The sequence below is a fragment of the Aquarana catesbeiana genome, linkage group LG12 (assembly GCF_042186555.1).
Source record: "Aquarana catesbeiana isolate 2022-GZ linkage group LG12, ASM4218655v1, whole genome shotgun sequence".
NCBI classification, from domain to species: domain Eukaryota; kingdom Metazoa; phylum Chordata; class Amphibia; order Anura; family Ranidae; genus Aquarana; species Aquarana catesbeiana.
The window spans coordinates 182,476,043-182,495,875 of record NC_133335.1 but is presented as its reverse complement, the minus strand read 5'-3'; the positions used below and the strand labels follow the sequence as shown (position 1 = coordinate 182,495,875).

General features: G+C 42.1%; 1 protein-coding gene across 2 annotated transcripts in view; it reads right to left on the bottom strand.

Moving 5' to 3' along the window:
• The window catches only part of PLTP (phospholipid transfer protein), a 113,041-nt gene extending 94,171 nt beyond the window's left edge, over positions 1 to 18,870 (bottom strand). For both annotated transcript variants that reach the window (XM_073606268.1, XM_073606269.1), the window contains exon 1: positions 18,713 to 18,870. The gene's annotated coding sequence lies outside the window, so the exon portion shown is untranslated. The remainder of the gene's footprint in view (positions 1 to 18,712) is intronic.
• Positions 18,871 to 19,833: the final 963 nt, after the last annotated feature.

Sequence of the window (19,833 nt, the reverse complement as noted above, 5' to 3'; positions counted from 1 at the left end):
TGAGTTGCTAAATGTTGTACCTTCATTAAATGTAACCATATTGCTACACTTAGAACTGCCTTTCTTCTCTTTTATACTCCGTTGTGACGTGACACTAGTCGTATATCAAGACATTGCTTGTATATCAAGTCAAAGTTTTAAAATGTTGCTTGTCTTGCAAAACGCTCTCAAACCAAGTTACTCTCAAACCAAGATTTTACTGCATGCATCTGCTTAGAGTTTCATTTTCCTTCAATACATTTTTTAATACATTTTTCTAATTTGTTTGACAAACATAGCAGTACAAAAGAAAAAAGAGCGAAATGCTCACATTATCAAATGTATAATTGAAAAGTAGCATAACAAAACATTGTAGAGTTTAACTTTAACCAATTTTAACCAGCGACCGCCGCACGCCCAGCAGAATGGCATGGGTGCGCAAATGGGCATACCTGTAAGTCCCCCGCTCCCGCGGGCACACCCCCCGTGCCTGAGGCGGTCGGTTTCGTTACAGAACCGGTCAATCCTCAGGTCCAGGCCAATGATTTCTGGCCTGGATCTGCTGATCGGTTCTGGTGAATGAAAATGCTCCCCCTGTCTGTAAGTGTAAACACAGGCAGGGGAAGTGATGTCATCTCCCCTCGTGGAATTATTTTCAGTTCCAGAGAGGAATTTTGAGGGAACCGAACCGTTAGTTACATGGCCTCCGAAACTGTGATAGGCAGTGAGGAGTGAAATCAAAAATTTACACCCTTGGAAATCCTGAAGGCGGTGATTGGTTTTCGGGGTCCTGTACTCCGCTAGACTGCCAAAAAGTCTCACACATGTGGTATCCCCATACTCAGGAGAAGCAGCAGAATGTATCTTGGGGTGTAATTTCACATATGCCCATGGCATGTGTGAGCAATATATCATTTAGTGACAACTTTGTGTTTTGTTTTTTTGTAATTTTTCAATGACTTGTGACAAAAAAAATAAAATATTCAATGTGCTCAACAAGCCTCACAGCAAATTCCTTGTGGTGTCTACCTTCCAAAATGGGGTCATTTGGGGGGGGGTTGTACTGCCCTGCACCAGCACCTCAAGAAATTAAATAGGCAGTCATAAACTAAAAGCTGAGTAAATTCCAGAAAATGTACCCTAGTTTGTAGACGCTATAACTGTTGCACAAACTAATAAATATACGCTTATTGATTTTTTTTTACCCGAGACATGTATTTTTTTATAGCAAAAAGTAGAAAATATAATTTTTTTTTTAATTTTCTGTCTTTTTTCGTTTATATTGCAAAAAATAAAAATCGCAGAGGTGATCAAATACCACCAAAAGAAAGCTCTATTTGTGGGAAAAAAAGGACGCAAATTTTATTTGGGTACAGCATTGCATGACTGTGCAATTACCAGTTAAAGCAGCGCAGTGCCAAATTGTAAAAAGTGCTCTGGTCAGGAAGGGAGTGAATCCTTCTGGGGCTGAAGTTAAAGGATCACTAAAGATCATTTTTTTTTTTTTTTTTTTTTAATTAACAAACATGCTATACTTACCTCCGCTGTGCAGCTCGTTTTGCACAGAGTGGCCCCAAACGTGGTCTTCTGGGGTCCCTCGGCGGCTGTCACGGCTCCCCCCGCAAGGACTCAACACCTTCATGCGAGCTCCCTCGCATGGTGTTGAGTGCTTGCGGGTGCGCTCCCGTCATAACCGCTCACTGTATCACTCGGCGTCATTGGATGTGATTGACAGCAGCACGAGCCAATGGCTGCGCTGCTTTCAATCCATCCACTGTAACCAATCAACGGCCAGGCTGAGCAGCGAAGAGGATGTCGGGGGCGAGCGTGGGACTTTGGAGGAGTCAGGTAAGTAAAACGGGGGGGGCTGGGGGGGGGGCGGTATTGTCGGATGTTTTTTCACCTTAACCACTTAAGGACCGCCTAACGCCGATTTACGTCGGCAAGGCGGCACGGGCAGGCAAAATCACGTACATGTACGTGATTTGCCTCCCGCGGGTGGGGGGTCCGATCGGACCCCCCCCCGGTGCCCGAGGCGGTCCCGTTTTGTCCCACGGCGATCGGAGGTGAGGGGGAGGCCATCCGTTCGTGGCCCCCCCCTCGCGATCGCCGCCGGCCAATCAGATTACTTCCTTTGCTGCTGTATGCTAAACAGCAGCAAAGGAAATGATGTCATCTCTCCTCGGCTCGGTATTCCGTTGCAGCGCCGAGGAGAGAAGACATCAATGTAAGTGCACCAACACTACACAACACAGTAGAACATGCCAGGCACACAAAACACCCCGATCCCCCCCCCGATCGCCCCCCGATCCCCCCCCCAATAACCCCCCCCCTCCCTGTCACAAACTGACACCAGCAGTTTTTTTTTTTTTTTTTTTTTTTTTTCTGATTACTGCATTGGTGTCAGTTTGTGACAGTTACAGTGTTGGGACAGTTAGTATTACCCCCCTTTAGGTCTAGGGTACCCCCCTAACCCCCCCTAATAAAGTTTTAACCCCTTGATCACCCCCTGTCACCAGTGTCACTAAGCGATCATTTTTCTGATCGCTGTATTAGTGTCGCTGGTGACGCTAGTTAGTGAGGTAAATATTTAGGTTCGCCGTCAGCGTTTTATAGCGACAGGGACCCCCATAAACTATCTAATAAATGTTTTAACCCCTTGATTGCCCCCTAGTTAACCCTTTCACCACTGATCACCGTATAACTGTTACGGGTGACGCTGGTTAGTTTGTTTATTTTTTATAGTGTCAGGGCACCCGCCGTTTATTACCGAATAAAGGTTTAGCCCCCCCGATCGCCCGGCGGTGATATGCGTCGCCCCAGGCAGCGTCAGATTAGCGCCAGTACCGCTAACACCCACGCACGCAGCATACGCCTCCCTTAGTGGTATAGTATCTGTACAGATCAATATCTGATCCGATCAGATCTATACTAGCGTCCCCAGCAGTTTAGGGTTCCCAAAAACGCAGTGTTAGCGGGATCAGCCCAGATACCTGCTAGCACCTGCGTTTTGTCCCTCCGCCCGGCCCACCCAAGTGCAGTATCGATTGATCACTGTCACTTACAAAACACTAAACGCATAACTGCAGCGTTCGCAGAGTCAGGCCTGATCCCTGCGATCGCTAACATTTTTTTTGGTAGCATTTTGGTGAGCTGGCAAGCACCAGCCCCAGGCAGCGTCAGGTTAGCGCCAGTACCACTGACACCCACGCACGTACCATACACCTCCCTTAGTGGTATAGTATCTGAACCGATCAATATCTGGTCCGATCAGATCTATACTAGCGTCCCCAGCAGTTTAGGGTTCCCAAAAACGCAGTGTTAGCGGGATCAGCCCAGATACCTGCTAGCACCTGCGTTGTGCCCCTCCGCCCAGCCCAGCCCAGCCCAGCCCACCCAAGTGCAGTATCGATCGATCACTGTCACTTACAAGGCACTAAACGCATAACTGCAGCATTCGCAGAGTCAGGCCTGATCCCTGCGATCGCTAACAGTTTTTTTGGTAGCATTTTGGTGAACTAGCAAGCACCGTCCCCAGGCAGCGTCAGGTTAGCGCCAGTACCACTAACACCCACGCACGCAGCATACGCCTCCTTTAGTGGTATAGTATCTGAACGGATCAACATCTGATCCGATCAGATCTATACTAGCGTCCCCAGCAGTTTAGGGTTCCCAAAAACGCAGTGTTAGCGGGATTAGCCCAGATATTTTCTAGCACCTGCGTTTTGCCCTCCGCACGGCCCAGCCCAGCCCACCCAAGTGCAGTATCGATCGATCACTGTCACTTACAAAACACTAAACGCATAACTGCAGCGTTTGCAGAGTCAGGCCTGATCCCTGCGATCGCTAACAGTTTTTTTGGAAGCTTTTTATTGAACTGGCAAGCACCAGCGGCCTAGTACACCCCGGTCGTAGTCAAACCAGCGCTGCAGTAACACTTGGTGACGTGGCGAGTCCCATAAGTGCAGTTCAAGCTGGTGAGGTGGCAAGCACAAGTTAGTGTCCCGCTGCCACCAAAAAGACAAACACAGGCCCGTCATGCCCATAGTGCCCTTCCTGCTGCATTCGCCAATCCTAATTGGGAACACACCGCTTCTGCAGCGCCCGTACTTCCCCCATTCACATCCCCAACCAAATGCAGTCAGCTGCATGAGAGGCATTTTCTTTATGTCCTCCCGGGTACCGCTACCCAACGAACCCCCCCAAAAAAGATGTTGTGTCTGCAGCAAGCGCGGATATAGGCGTGACACCCACTATTATTGTCCCTCCTGTCCTGACAATCCTGGTCTTTGCATTGGTGAATGTTTTGAACGCTACCATGCACTAGTTGAGTATTAGCGTAGGGTACAGCATTGCACAGACTAGGCACACTTTCACAGGGTCTCCCAAGATGCCATCGCATTTTGAGAGACCCGAACCTGGAACCGTTACAGTTATAAAAGTTAGTTACAAAAAAAGTGTAAAAAAAAAATATATATATATAAAATAAAAAAAAATAGTTGTCGTTTTATTGTTCTCTCTCTCTATTCTCTCTCTCTATTGTTCTGCTCTTTTTTTACTGTATTCTATTCTGCAGTGTTTTATTGTTATTGTTATTATGTTTTATCATGTTTGTTTTTCAGGTATGTAATTATTTATACTTTACTGTTTACTGTGCTTTATTGTTAACCATTTTTTTGTCTTCAGGTACGCCATTCACAACTTTGAGTGGTTATACCAGAATGATGCCTGCAGGTTTAGGTATCATCTTGGTATCATTCTTTTCAGCCAGCGGTCGGCTTTCATGTAAAAGCAATCCTAGCGGCTAATTAGCCTCTAGACTGCCTTTACAAGCCGTGGGAGGGAATGCCCCCCCCCCCACCGTCTTCCGTGTTTTTCTCTGGCTCTCCCAACAGGGAACCTGAGAATGCAGCCGGTGATTCAGCCAGCTGACCATAGAGCTGATCAGAGACAAGAGTGGCTCCAAACATCTCTATGGCCTAAGAAACTGGAAGCTACGAGCATTTTATGACTTAGATTTCGCCGGATGTAAATAGCGCAATTGGGAAATTGGGGAAGCATTTTATCACACCGATCTTGGTGTGGTCAGATGCTTTGAGGGCAGAGGAGAGATCTAGGGTCTAATAGACCCCAATTTTTTCAAAAAAGAGTACCTGTCACTACCTATTGCTATCATAGGGGATATTTACATTCCCCAAGATAACAATAAAAATGATTTAAAAAAAAAAAATGAAAGGAACAGTTTAAAAATAAGATAAAAAAGCAAAAAAATAATAAAGAAAAAAAAAAAAAAAAAAAAAAGCACCCCTGTCGCCCCCTGCTCTTGCGCTAAGGCGAACGCAAGCGGCGGTCTGTCGTCAAACGTAAACAGCAATTGCACCATGCATGTGAGGTATCGCCGCGAAGGTCAGATCGAGGGCAGTAATTTTTGCAGTAGACCTCCTCTGCAAATCTAAAGTGGTAACCTGTAAAGGCTTTTAAAGGCTTTTAAAAATGTATTTATTTTGTTGCCACTGCACGTTTGTGCGCAATTGTAAAGCATGTCAAGTTTGGTATCCATGTACTCGGCCTAAGATCATCTTTTTTATTTCATCAAACATTTGGGCAATATAGTGTGTTTTAGTGCATTAAAATTTAAAAAAAAGTGTGTTTTTTCCCCAAAAAATGCGTTTGAAAAATCGCTGCGCAAATACTGTGTGGAAAAAAAAAATGAAACACCCACCATTTTAATCTGTAGGGCATTTGCTTTAAAAAAATATATAATGTTTGGGGGTTCAAAGTAATTTTCTTGCAAAAAAAAAAAAACTTTTTCATGTAAAAAATAAGTGTCAGAAAGGGCTTTGTCTTCAAGTGGTTAGAAGAGTGGGTAATGTGTGACATAAGCTTCTAAATGTTGTGCATAAAATGCCAGGACAGTTCAAAACCCCCCCAAATGACCCCATTTTGGAAAGTAGACACCCCAAGCTATTTGCTGAGAGGCATGTCGAGTCCATGGAATATTTTATATTGCGACACAAGTTGCGGGAAAGAGACAAATTTTTTTTTTTTTTTTTGCACAAAGTTGTCACTAAATGATATATTGCTCAAACATGCCATGGGAATATGTGAAATTACACCCCAAAATACATTCTGCTGCTTCTCCTGAGTACGGGGATACCACATGTGTGAGACTTTTTGGGAGCCTAGCCGCGTACGGGACCCCGAAAACCAAGCACCGCCTTCAGGCTTTCTAAGGGCGTGAATTTTTGATTTCACTCTTCACTGCCTATCACAGTTTCGGAGGCCATGGAATGCCCAGGTGGCACAAACCCCCCCCCCAAATGACCCCATTTTGGAAAGTAGACACCCCAAGCTATTTGCTGAGAGGTATAGTGAGTATTTTGCAGACCTCACTTTTTGTCACAAAGTTTTGAAATTTGAAAAAAGAAAAAAAAAAAAAGTTTTTTCTTGTCTTTCTTGATTTTCAAAAACAAATGAGAGCTGCAAAATACTCACCATGCCTCTCAGCAAATAGCTTGGGGTGTCTACTTTCCAAAATGGGGTCATTTGGGGGGGTTTTGTGCCACCTGGGCATTCCATGGCCTCCGAAACGGTGATAGGCAGTGAAGAGTAAAATCAAAAATTCACGCCCTTAAAAACGCTGAAGGCGGTGATTGGTTTTCGGGGCCCCGTACGCGGCTAGGCTCCCAAAAAGTCCCACACATGTGGTATCCCCATACTCAGGAGAAGCAGGAGAATGTATTTTGGGGTGCAATTCCACATATGCCCATGGCCTGTGTGAGCAATATATCATTTAGTGACAACTTTGTGCAAAAAAAAAAAGTGTCACTTTCCCGCAACTTGTGTCAAAATATAAAATATTCCATGGACTCAATATGCCTCTCAGCAAATAGCTTGGGGTGTCTACTTTCCAAAATGGGGTCATTTGGGGGGGGGGTTGTGCCACCTGGGCATTCCATGGCCTCCGAAACTGTGATAGGCAGTGAAGAGTGAAATCAAAAAGTTACACCCTTAGAAATCCTGAAGGCGGTGATTGGTTTTCGGGGTCCCATACGCGGCTAGGCTCCCAAAAAGTCCCACACATGTGGTATCCCCGTACTCAGGAGAAGTAGCTGAATATATTTTGGGGTGCAATTCCACATAGGCCCATGGCCTGTGTGAGCAATATATCATTTAGTGACAACTTTTTGTAAATATTTTTTTTTTTTTTTTTTTTTGTCATTATTCAATCACTTGGGACAAAAAAAATAAATATTCAATGGGTTCAACATGCCTATCAGCAATTTCCTTGGGGTTTCTACTTTCCAAAATGGGGTCATTTGGGGGGTTTTGTACTGCCCTGCCATTTTAGCACCTCAAGAAATGACATAGGCAGTCATAAACTAAAAGCTGTGTAAATTCCAGAAAATGTACCCTAGTTTGTAGACGCTATAACTTTTGCGCAAACCAATAAATATACGCTTATTGACATTTTTTTTACCAAAGACATGTGGCCGAATACATTTTGGCCTAAATGTATGACTAAAATTGAGTTTATTGGATTTTTTTTATAACAAAAAGTAGAAAATATCATTTTTTTTCAAAATTTTCGGTCTTTTTCCGCTTATAGCGCAAAAAATAAAAACTGCAGAGGTGATCAAATACCATCAAAAGAAAGCTCTATTTGTGGGAAGAAAAGGACGCAAATTTCGTTTGGGTACAGCATTGCATAACCGCGCAATTAGCAGTTAAAGCGACGCAGTGCCAAATTGGAAAAAGACCTCTGGTCCTTAGGCAGCATAATGGTCCGGGGCTCAAGTGGTTAATGCATAGAATGCATTAAGGTGAAAAAACTTTTACCTTTACAACCCCTTTAACAAACTACAGTGAAAATTTTGTGACAAAGAAATTAAGCAACACAACAGCTTTGAATGACTTCTTTAGTAAATATTTTTCATGATGTATTTTTTTGTCCCAGCTGGAAGAGTCATGAAAAATATGTTTTGCTGTTCACAACAGGAGATATTATCTTAGTAAGGAATTCTCAGTTTTGTTCATGCAGTCAAAACACTAACAAAACACAAACAGTATATTCTTTGGGATAGAAGTCATTTGTGTGATTGTCTGCCAATGTTGGATGGTTGGGTGACCTCTTGGTGTGGCCGGGGGCCCCCTGCCTTTTCTGCTTTTTGTTTAAAAGAAATCCCTCTGTAGAGACTAGAGATACACTTCCTACATACAGTAATCTGTTATACTATAAATTGATACACTTGTAAGATTTTGTATTTACAATACATTCCTTATATTATAATTGTAAAGTGTCCCCTAAACCATAGCACAATTTGCTATATAAAACACTTCAGAAGACCGTTTAATAAATGGATCAATCATATGAATCATAATTTATTCTAAATGATAAAATATAAGAACAGATGGTTCATGGGTGACCTACTTCCCAATATAATATTCAACTTTCCCTTAAGCTTCCTGTCAATCTGTTATAAGCTTTGACCAACACCAGGGCAGTCATTGGTGCAAATATGTTGTATATTTTACACTTGGGGGGGGGGGGGAGAATTACAGGCACAAAATTACGCTGTCCCCATTATATCCCCCGTCCTCCCAGATACTCACACTGACATGTTAAAAAGTAATTTTAAAGGAAACCTGTCTCATACAGTTGTTACAGGGACAGTAAGGCAAGTCATACAGTAGATGATGGGTTGCAAGAAAGAAAATCGCTCCATTCCCTCCTGGCAGTAATTGCATGCAAAAGATCCAACAAGCTGGTTGTACTGAAGTCGATTGATGCATTGACTTCAGCACATCCAGCCTGCCCATAGATGGTTGGAGTTCAGCAGGGACCAGCTGAGATTTGATCCATCTATGGCCGGCTTAAAGAAGAACTCCGGGGAAAAGTTTTTTCTTCCATGCAGTGGGGCTGTGCCTGCACTGGATGGGTTAACTGCTCGTTTTGTCCAGGGGCACACTGAAAGGCTATACTTACATTATCCTTGATCCTCTGGAAAAAAAACACCCCCCCACGTCCAGTGGTGGACTGTTCCTGTCATCCTCATCTATAGGCAAAAACTAGCAATTAACCCATACAGTGCGGTGGCTAAGTGGTAAGCACTTCCACCTGGCAGCACCAGGGTCATCGGTTCAAATCTCAACCATGGCACTAATTGCCTAGAGTTTGCGTGTTCTCCCTGTGCTTGAGTGTGCCACACTACAAACTACTACATGCTGGTAGGTTAAATGGCTCCTGTCTAAACTGGCCCTAGTATGTGTATGTGAGTTAGGGACCTTAGATTTTAAGCTCCTTGAGGGAAGGGACTGATGTGAATGTGCAATATACATGTAAAGCGTTGCGCTCTATAAGTACCTGTAATAAATAAATAACATAAATGGGGAAAAAATTGCTGGAGTTCTTCCTTAAGTAAAGGGAGAGCTGCGCAATTATTCGTTAACACCCATCACACGATCTTAATCCAGCATTTCAACGATTCATGTAACAAGTGCAGTGCAGTTTCCTGCTCACAGATGTAAAAAAAAAGCAGCCAGCAATGTTTATCAACAAAACGCTGAAAGAGATAAAAAGAAACATTGTATCATTCTGTTCCTTTTCAAATCAAAGGGATGAACTGTAAATTAGGTCAGTTTAACCACTTAAAGACTAAGGCTGGGTTTACAATGAGGGATCGAGCGGTTCACAGCAGGGTCCGGTGCGTCCCTGTTCACCGTTTCAGTCCGAATTTTTGGCTGAATTCGGACTTGAAACGGACCAGAAAACGCACAGGACTCCTGTGCAATTTGCACCTGAGATGTGTGAACAGGCTCCATTGAGAGCCAATCACAATCTCCTGACATTCGAATTGGATGCGGCAAATTCCGCATCCAATTCGCACTAGTGCGAACCCAGCCTAATGCCCTGTACACACGGTTGGACTTTGTTTGGACATTCCGACAACAAAATCCTAGGATTTTTTCCAACGGATGTTGGCTCAAACTTGTCTTGCATACACACGGTCACACAAAGTTGTCGGAAAATCCGATCGTTCTAAACGCGGTGACGTAAAACACGTACGTCGGGACTATAAACGGGGCAGTGGCCAATAGCTTTCATCTCTTTATTTATTCTGAGCATGCGTGGCACTTTGTCCGTCGGATTTGTGTACACACGATCGGAATTTCCGACAACGGATTTTGTTGTCGGAAAAATTTATATCCTGCTCTCAAACTTTGTGTGTCGGAAAATCCGATGGAAAATGTGTGATGGAGCCCACACACGGTCGGAATTTCCGTCAACAAGGTCCTATCACACATTTTCCGTCGGAAAATCCGACTGTGTGTACGGGGCATTAGCCTTTTTTTGCTTACAAGTTAAAATCAGTATTTTTTTGCTAGAAAATTACTTAGAACCCCCAAACATTATATATATTTTTTAGCAGAGACCCTAGAGAATAAAATGGCGGTTGCTGCAATATTTTATGTCAGATTTGTGCAGCGGTCTTTCAAACGCAGTTTTTTGCGTTATATAATACACTTCAATGAATTAAAAAAACAAACTAAACCGTAAAGGTAGCCCAATTTGTATAATGTGAAAGATGATGTTACGCCGGAAATCTTTATTCTAAGCAAAAAATCATGATTCTCATTTTATCCAGAATCGTGCCGCTCTGAGTAAAGGAAAAACTCATCCTTATCCTCACTTCCCCAAACCCAGCATCATATTTCTTGAAGGAAACAAAAAGCCATTGTTGACCCTCTCCTTCTGAAAATATTATTTCCTTAACATGCATCAGCATGTAAAGCCTTCTGCACTTTTTAAGACACTGACATAAATTCTGACATTACTTGAAAATGACTCAAAATATGTTGAAGTTGGACAGAGGGCTCTTTGAAGTACAGATGCTGTGGTGGAGCCCCTGAGTCACTATATTGAGAGTTTTTTACAATCATACATACAGTTTACCAGTGACCAATTTAATTAATATCCTGTAATTTGATAACATTGTTAGGTTTTAGACTGGTGACCAAAGCAGGCTCTAAACATTGGACATAATTTCCATCACATTACCCGAGTTCAGTAAAAGCCAGCCCTAACAAAGAGGATCCTACGGATCCCCAAGACTTGTTGGCTTGTTTTTAAACTGAATTTAGTGATTAATAAAATGTTTCAGTGGGGGGCTGTGAAAAAAAATAAATTTTTAGTATGAATATCTTAATATTTATAAAGTTGTTATTAGCACTCACGTGTCTCTGTTTAAACTATGCTCAATTGCCAATTTAATTTAGGCTCCTTTCACACGGGTGAACCGTTCAGGTCCGCCTGTTAGTTTTTTAGGCGGACCTGAACAGACACTCCAAACAGGTCTATGGAGCGACGGATGTCAGCGGTGACATGTCCGCTGACATCCGCTGACATCCGACCTGTTCCGATCCGCTAAAGTGTGAAAACCCTACTATTCCATCCGTCTGCGTATCGGATGAAAACGGACTCTACGGTCCGTCTTCATCCGATCCCCCATAGAGGAGAGCGGCGCTCTGACAGGTCGGTCCCTGCACAGTGTGCAGCGACGGACCTGTCATCTGCCTGCTCAGCGGGGATCGACGGAGCGATCCCCTGCTGAGCAAAGCGGAGCCCGTACATGGACATGTCCATGTGAAAGGGCCCTTAGAAAGATCTCTTTTATTCCTTGTTCTTCTATATTACCATCTTGCTTGTGGGCATGTGAAGCCCACAAGCACTATCTTCCAGGCTCTGGTGCAGCTGAGCGACCAGCATGCACCGCCCGTTCTCACACATGCGCCGTATGTACGGCACAGCGGCCTACACTTCTGACGTTGCCATCACAACGGGTGGCGTCGTCGAAAGTGCCCGCCCCCGTTGTGATGGCAAGGAAGCCCTCGGTGCTGCCCAGTGACTCCTGAGAAATGATGACAGACATCTCCCAGGAGCACTAGCGAGCACGGGCGCCGAGGGAAATGACGTCAGGCACCTTGGAGAGGAAGAGGCAGATTACGAGGGACCCCCTAGCAACAGACCTGAAAAGGTGAGTAAATAAAAAAAATTCCAAAGGTTGTTCTTTGTATTTAATTCAGCTGAATAATGTAAAAAGTTTTATGACTGGAAATCCGCTTTAAGGCTCCACTCACACCAGATGTTGTGGGACTGCGCTGGGTGGTTATTCCAGTGCAGTCCCACCACATGACAAGGCAAAATGCCTTGTTTCCTTTGTGCCTAATTCACACCACTGCATTGCGGTGATGTGTGAGCACCTTCCACTGAAAAAGAGTAGCATTAGCACTGCACTGCATTATAAAGCATTGGCTGGTGTGAATGTACCCTTAAGGAAAGCAGAAGAATAATGATACTAATAATACATTTCTTGATAAACAAAGCTAAGTGATTACCACACAGTGCCTTGAAAAAGTATTCATATCTCTTGAAATTTTACAACCAAAAACGTAAATGTATTTTATTGGGATTTTATGTGATAGGCCAACACAAAGTGGCACATAATTGTGAAGTGGAATGAAAATGATAAATGAAATGAGGAGAGCATTAAAGGGGTTGTAAACCTTCGTGTTTTTTTACCTTAATGCATCCTATGCATTAAGGTGAAAAAACACCTGGCAGTGACCGGCCCCCCAGCCCCCCCTGTTTTACTTACTTGAGCCCTGGAACTTGACCTGGCAGGGACGCTCTGTCTCTCAGCCTGGGGTTCTTGGATCTTGATTGGATAGATTGATAGCAGTGCAGCCATTGGCTCCCGCTGCTGTCAATCAAATCCAATGACGCGGGTGCCTTGGGGCGGGGCCGAGTCATACATTCGGCGGCTATGGACACCGATTGCTGGACTCGGGAGCGTGCCCGCAAGGTAACCGCCTCGGGAGAACGCTTCTCCTAGGGGGTTATCTGATGTGGGGAGGAGCCATGAGAGCCGCCGGGGGACCCCAGAAGACAAGGTTTGGGCCACTCTGAGCAAAACGAGCTGCACAGTGGAAGTAAGTATGATATGTTTGTTATTTTTTTTTTAAAAAAACAAACCCTTACAATCACTTTAATCAGAGAAGCAGCCAAGAAGACCATGGTAACCCTGGAGGAGCTGCAGAGATTCACAGCTCAGGTGGAAGAATCTTTCCACAGGGCAACTATTAGTCGCGCACTCCACAAATCTGGCCTTTATGGAAGAGTGGCAAGAAGAAAGCCATTGTTGAAAGAAAGTCATAATAAGTCCCGTTTGCAGTTTGCGCGAAGCCATGTGGGGGACACAGCAAACATGTGGAAGAAGTTGCTCTGGCCAGATGAGACCAAAAATGAACTTTTTTGCCTAAAAGCAAAATGCTGTGTGGCGGAAAACTAACACTTCACATCATCCTGAACACACCATCCCCATCGTGAAACATGGTGGTGACAGCATCATGTTGTGAGGATGATTTTCTTCAGCAGGGACAGGGAATCTATTCAGAGTTGATGGGAAGATGGATGGAGCCAAATACAGGGCAATCTTAGAAGAAAACCTGTTAGAGTCTGCAAAAGACTTGAGGCTGGGGCAGCGGTTCACCTTCCAGCAGGACAACGACCCTAAACATACAGCCAGAGCTACAATAGAATGGTTTAGATCAAAGCATATTCATGTGTTAGCAGTGGCGGCCCGTGCATTTTGGGCCCATTTGAGGACACCGGACGCATAAACTCCTATGATGGGGATGGGAGGGGTTTTTTTGGTTTTTTTGAAGCACGTGATTAGAGCCTCTGGCATAAAAAAAGGCTTCAAAAAAGGGTGGGCTCGGGGCGAAAAAAACATTCAGCTGACATAATGGTCACATGATCTTGTTAAAAAAACAAAGTCAAGTAATTTTTTAAAGCACATTTCACCTAAGCAGTCTGCATGGCAAAATGTGACAAGGGCAAAACTGTCAATTTCCTTGAAAAATCAAGTTTTAAATTTAAAAATTGCAATTCAAACTTAACAAGATATATTTTACTTTAAGTCATATTTGTGATATAGAATGCCACTGGAGGTTCTATCTTGTAATACGTTTAACATAAGAATTTACATAAAAGTGATTCAATCTGCTCATAGTAAGTTACGTTATGCTACTGTCTTTTTTTAGCTTGTTTCTGCAGCATGTCCTAACCTGTCAACTTGTGCATGTTAATGGTTTTCCCGGCTATGCACATGTCAGGTCAGTGAACAGGACCAGAGGGCATAGGAAGAACGCTATCACATACCCGCTGGGAAAATGAATCATAATCCATAGTGCATACTATGCACTGTACTCTTTAACCATAACACATCCCAGTATGTATATTCAACACTAATATATCATTAGCATATTGTAAGTCCAATCAAAGCATAAACATTTTGCATTTGAAGCAGAACTTTTGCATTTCCTCCAAAAAAACCTTGGTCTACACAGTCATTTTAAGACAAAACGCCTAGGGAAATGCTTTCCTTGCCCTACTGTAAATCTGTCTCTGTTAGTCAAGAGACTTGGGAAGATATAAGATGACTGAGAATTTTACCTCAGTAAAACCTGACAGTAGTGTCAGAGACTTGAGACTGATTAATAAACCAAAGTTCAATTTGTTTAATTAGTACTTCCAAGGTTGACATTCAATGCAAATGGTTTTCGAGACTTAACACTCTATCTCCTGCCACAGAATACCACAAAATACATATATACAGTACATGAATACAAATTAAAATGGCATAGAAATACCTCAACTAAAAAAAAAAAACTGTGCAAATATTACTCCACTATTGGTCCTGTGACCAAATGCCTAGGCATTGGTCAGGTGGTCCAAGCTGAAGGAAGAAGTTTGTCCACTGTTTGGCTAGCTCTCACTGAATATCAGTCCCCTAAACTGCTTTTGCTGGGATCATGTGATCAATTTCTCAGCATCTGAAGTAGATCAGAGCAACAGGTAGGTACCAGGATTGAGGACGCCCATTGTATGAGATAGGGCAACCAGGTCCATAGACATGAATGAGATGAATGTCAAATGATCCATTCATATCAGATTATTTATTTGTACTACTTAGCCTAAGAAAATCAGCCCTCTTACTGATCAAAATCAGAGAAAGAATCCATCAGCTTCTTAGCAGATGACTGCATTTGCCCCAGGTCAACACTAGCTGTGTCTGTATGATGTGTAAACATGCACATCTACCTGAAACAAGTGTGCATGTTCATCTGCTGGACAGTCAACAGAACCATCTTTACTAGACTAATAAAAGTTGAATTTGCCTATTAGCAACTAGTGTATGTATATGCTCATATTTGGTGTGTCCAAGTGCTAACCCTAAGTGCTAATGTCGATATTTGGAGTTTGATAATGAATTTAGAAACATTGTGTGGTATTAGTGAATTTTGATCTTTGCAAAGCTTGGTCAATGGGCAAAACTTTACCAAATCCTTGGGTTTGTCCAGCAGCCAGATGAGATTGCACACAAAGTACAATAATAATGAATACAGAACAGCCAAGATCAAAATAACAAACAGTAGATGTGGATGGTTAGACATTCTCAACCAGTATTAGTACCATATTTTGGTCTGTACAAGTTTATTTTTTTTATCACCTGGCAGCTTTTCATATGTGCTAGCTTGAGTTTCATCTACCTTGTAGATTATGTGGGGTCTCATTATCCTCACTGGACTTTTTTTTCAGTTGTTTTTCTAATCTAATTTTTTTCTACATCAGGACAAACTGGAACACTCTGAGATGGTTGGGAACACTGAAATAAATGGTGGGGGAGAAGAGAGGAAGAAGCAATGGCAGAGGGATCTTTACCCCCTTGTGACCCAGATTAATAAACCCCACCTGTAACTGAAGTATCACATTTTTTGGTGGCTTGATCCAACGCAAAAGCAAAAAAGCAGGATGCAAACAACAGAAGCCTAGAGCCATAAATTGTCTTTCATTGATCTGATGATCCGTGAAGCCTGGCTAGCTATTATGAGTTACAGCAAATCATTTTCACTGCTTTATAAATTATCTAATACGTGCTTATCTTCAAATATGTTTTAAAATCATATGTTTCAATGACAATTGGGCTGCCTGTCACATGCAGTCTCAGGGAGCTTATGTGAAAAATCAATTTCTGCATTTCATTTGATGGTGCATTGTTCTTCTTTGCCTCTGTAGATGTGAGAGGGATGCAGCACAGGTAAACACAGGGCTTATGCAGTAAAATGATTAATTGTATGGATACTATTGTTTAATGTATATGTTAATGTAGTGATCGAGTATATGTATTGGGTACTCGATCACTACAGTTAAGCCATAATGTCTTCTCTTGAATTTGAATAGAGCAGGGAAAGTATAGAACCCCACTCAGACTTTCATTGCTGAATGTACCCCTGCTGGAGAGATTCACCCTCTTTGCCATTGTCACCAAAACAGAAAGTGATGGTAGATCCAACATTTTAGAGCTGTCAACAGAACAAGAGGTGAGGGGAAATCTTTCATTGAGGTGACTTGTTCCAGAGACAGCTAAGCTCCCGTTCACACCGGTGCGACTTGTCATGAAGTTTGACAGATCAAAATGCATGACAAGTCGAACCCTTTTTCTGGCTATGGAAATGTTCATATCAGCGTGACTCTGACTTGCACCAATTTTGAAAAGTTTCCTGCATTATTTTGGTGATTTCATGTGAGACTTGCATTGACATCTGTGCATGAAGTTGCACAGATGTCGGCAAGCCACACATGAAATGCATTCAGTGTGAACCAGGACTAAGAGGGAAATTTCCCTCAGCATGAAAACATTTCTTCTTCTATCGTGTTGCATCTCCATTGCAGGAAGTGAAGGCAAATCTCCTCAATTTGACACAGGCAGAAAAAAAAACTGATGGATTTTTAACCATTTCTTACGTTTTTTATGACAAACTATTCTATTACTTTACATTCAAACCATTACAGACTACCCTATTTTGCTTGTTATGATATGGAAGGGCAGCACAGTGGTGTAGTGGTTAGCTCTCTCACCTAGCAGCAATAGGGGTCGCTGGTTCAAATCCCAACCACGACACCATCTGCCTGGAGTTTGCATGTTCTCCCTGTGCCTGCGTGGGTTTCCTCCCACACTCCAAAGACATGCTGGTAGGTTAATCAGAACCTGTCTATAAATTGGCCCTAGTATGTGTATTTGTTTGTAAGCATGTTGGGACCCTTCGGGGTAAAGGACTGTGCTATATCAAGATGCAACACAACTCTCAACTCATGTGTTGTTCTACCATTTTAATGTTAAATCTGCAAAAGAAAGTAGAAAAAAAGAATCACCATCTCTTGTTTGACCTTGAAAAGCTTGTTGGAATTTGCTTAAAGAAAAGTCCATCAAAAAGCATATGTAAAAGACACTCTTGTTAGGAATGTTTAGCTAAGATTACTAGAACCCAGAAAATCATGTCTGTAAATTGCAGAGTATGTTCATTTATGCATCTGACTCCTCTGGAAGGGAAAAGACAGTGCTAGAATACACTTGTGAAGTGTTCACTGATTTATAGGCAGTTTGAATAAATTGTCTGAGGATAGGATATTTGCAGTTGAGCACCAATGATTAACTGTATCACCATATCCTGCCTTTGTTTAGCCTGTTCATCCATATAAAAGAACCTTCTAAGAACTCTTAGGTTTACTCCTGATAAGAGAACTAAACACATAATAACCTCATCTTCCTGAATTAACCCCACTGCCCAAAAAATGAAATCAGTACAGCTGTGAGGACTGTGATTATGTTAATCTTCCTAGAGCAACTGAGATAAGGAAATAAAGTGTGGATGAGCCAGGAACCCATTTAGAATGTTAGGTTATATGATGATGAGTTACAAAATTTGGAGAAAGGGAACTGGGGGGAGGGGGGGTAGTATTTTGTTTCTCAAAGTTGGCGAAATCCTTGTATCATTTGATAAATAAAATGTGATTGGTTGCTATGGGCAGCTGGTCCACTTCTTCTCCAGCTCTTGTGTAATGAAGCATATATGATTCAATAGGATGGGTTAGGATTTGATTAGGATTTCTTATTAATGAGCAGGACATGGGTAACAAAGTAAGAAAAACGATCACCAGCAACAACAAAAAAAGAATGGAAATATTTTGTGTAGAATCAAACTCTGTTAATATAAAAAAATATTTTTATGCAGAAGAAAAACAATTTGGGGGGGAATTAAAGTAAGAAGTTACAGCCCCATGGGGGATCAGTGATCATTTATAGAATGGTCATTCATGATACTTACCTGTGGAGCAAGCCATAAGTACTGTCATTTCCAGCTAAACTCCTGCAAGACATACCTAATACAGTATGTGAATCTAATCCTGGGTCTGTACTACTGAGAGGAAAGGCATGGATATCAAGTTCCAAAATGTCATACTGATCAAGGCAAAGGGCAATATATAAAGTAACCCATAGCAATGCATCATTCATTGATTTCCTGACTTCTATGAACTGGTGAAAGGTGGATGTCAATGGTTGCTGTAGGATATTGTACTGTACATCCATTCTCTTTGTATTGTTTTATTGACTTATTATTGTGTATACCTATTAAAAGTTAAGTAATAATACAAGCTTTTGTAATACAGAGTAATCCAAATTATATATATTGGTTAGACGGTTACAAAAAGTCTGAGCTATGAAGAAATAAAAGCACAAGTAACAGGAAAAGCAAACAAATTCATTATAGTCTAAGGCAGAAATAAAAGCATAATATTTCCCTGTTCACACACTACTCAGTTTTCACTTACCTAACCCCTGTGCTCACTTATAGATTGTAGATGCTGTGCAGATCCTGCAATGGCACTACAGCAACGATGGGGCTGCAAAGGCTTATATAAAGCACACACTCACACACATACACACACAGCACGCTCTGCTCCTCCTCTTTCCCACAGACCACACAGCTGGACACAGAACAGACCCTGAGGCTGCAGCTCCATGTAATAGAGACTGGAGATGGAAAAAACACAACATGAAGACATTAAATACAAACATAGAATGATAAACCACAGGAGTCCTGAAATTTGCTCCAAAAAATATACAGGATAGCAACCCACAACGGCAGCAAACAAAAAGTATACTAAGTAATACTAAGTATACAAATTAACTAAGTAAAAAAAAAATAAAAAAAAAATGATGGCATGTATTAATGTATTAAGAATTTTTTTTTTATTTAACGAGAACCTGTGCTTTATCCATTATGAGCAATGTAAAAGATTTTCTTTACAGAAGGGAGTGCCAGCAGCATTTACTTTCAAGTCCAGTCCAGTGCAGATTACAGTCCAGAGACATACACTGTACTTTTAAGTATGGGAGAAGACAGGACACACTCTGTGTCTACCCACAATGTAATGTTGTCATGTGGTTGGGGGGATGGAGCCTGTATATTATGTGCATTGGTGTGCACAGACTATTGCATTAGGGTGTGCACCCCAGAGATCAAACACACATGCGTGTGTGTATATCCAGTATCTCACAAAAATGAGTACACCCCTCACATTTTTGTAAATTATTTATTATATCTTTTAATGTGACAACACTGAAGAAATGACACTTTGCTACAATGTAAAGTAGTGAGTGTATAGCTTGTATAACAGTGTAAATTTGCTGTCCCCTCAAAATAACTCAACACACAGCCATTAATGTCTAAACCACTGGCTACAAAAGTGAGTACACCCCTAAGTGAAAATGTCCAAATTGGGGCCAAAGTGTCAATATTTTGTGTGAAGAAAAAGTGGAAATGCTGCGTTAAACCAAAAATGTTTAAACTAGGAGCAGCTAGCACACAAACAAACCAAGTCAACTGGAAAATAACTAAAAACAAATGCAGCACTAGAAATGTCAGATTTGCAATAATTGACATATAAAT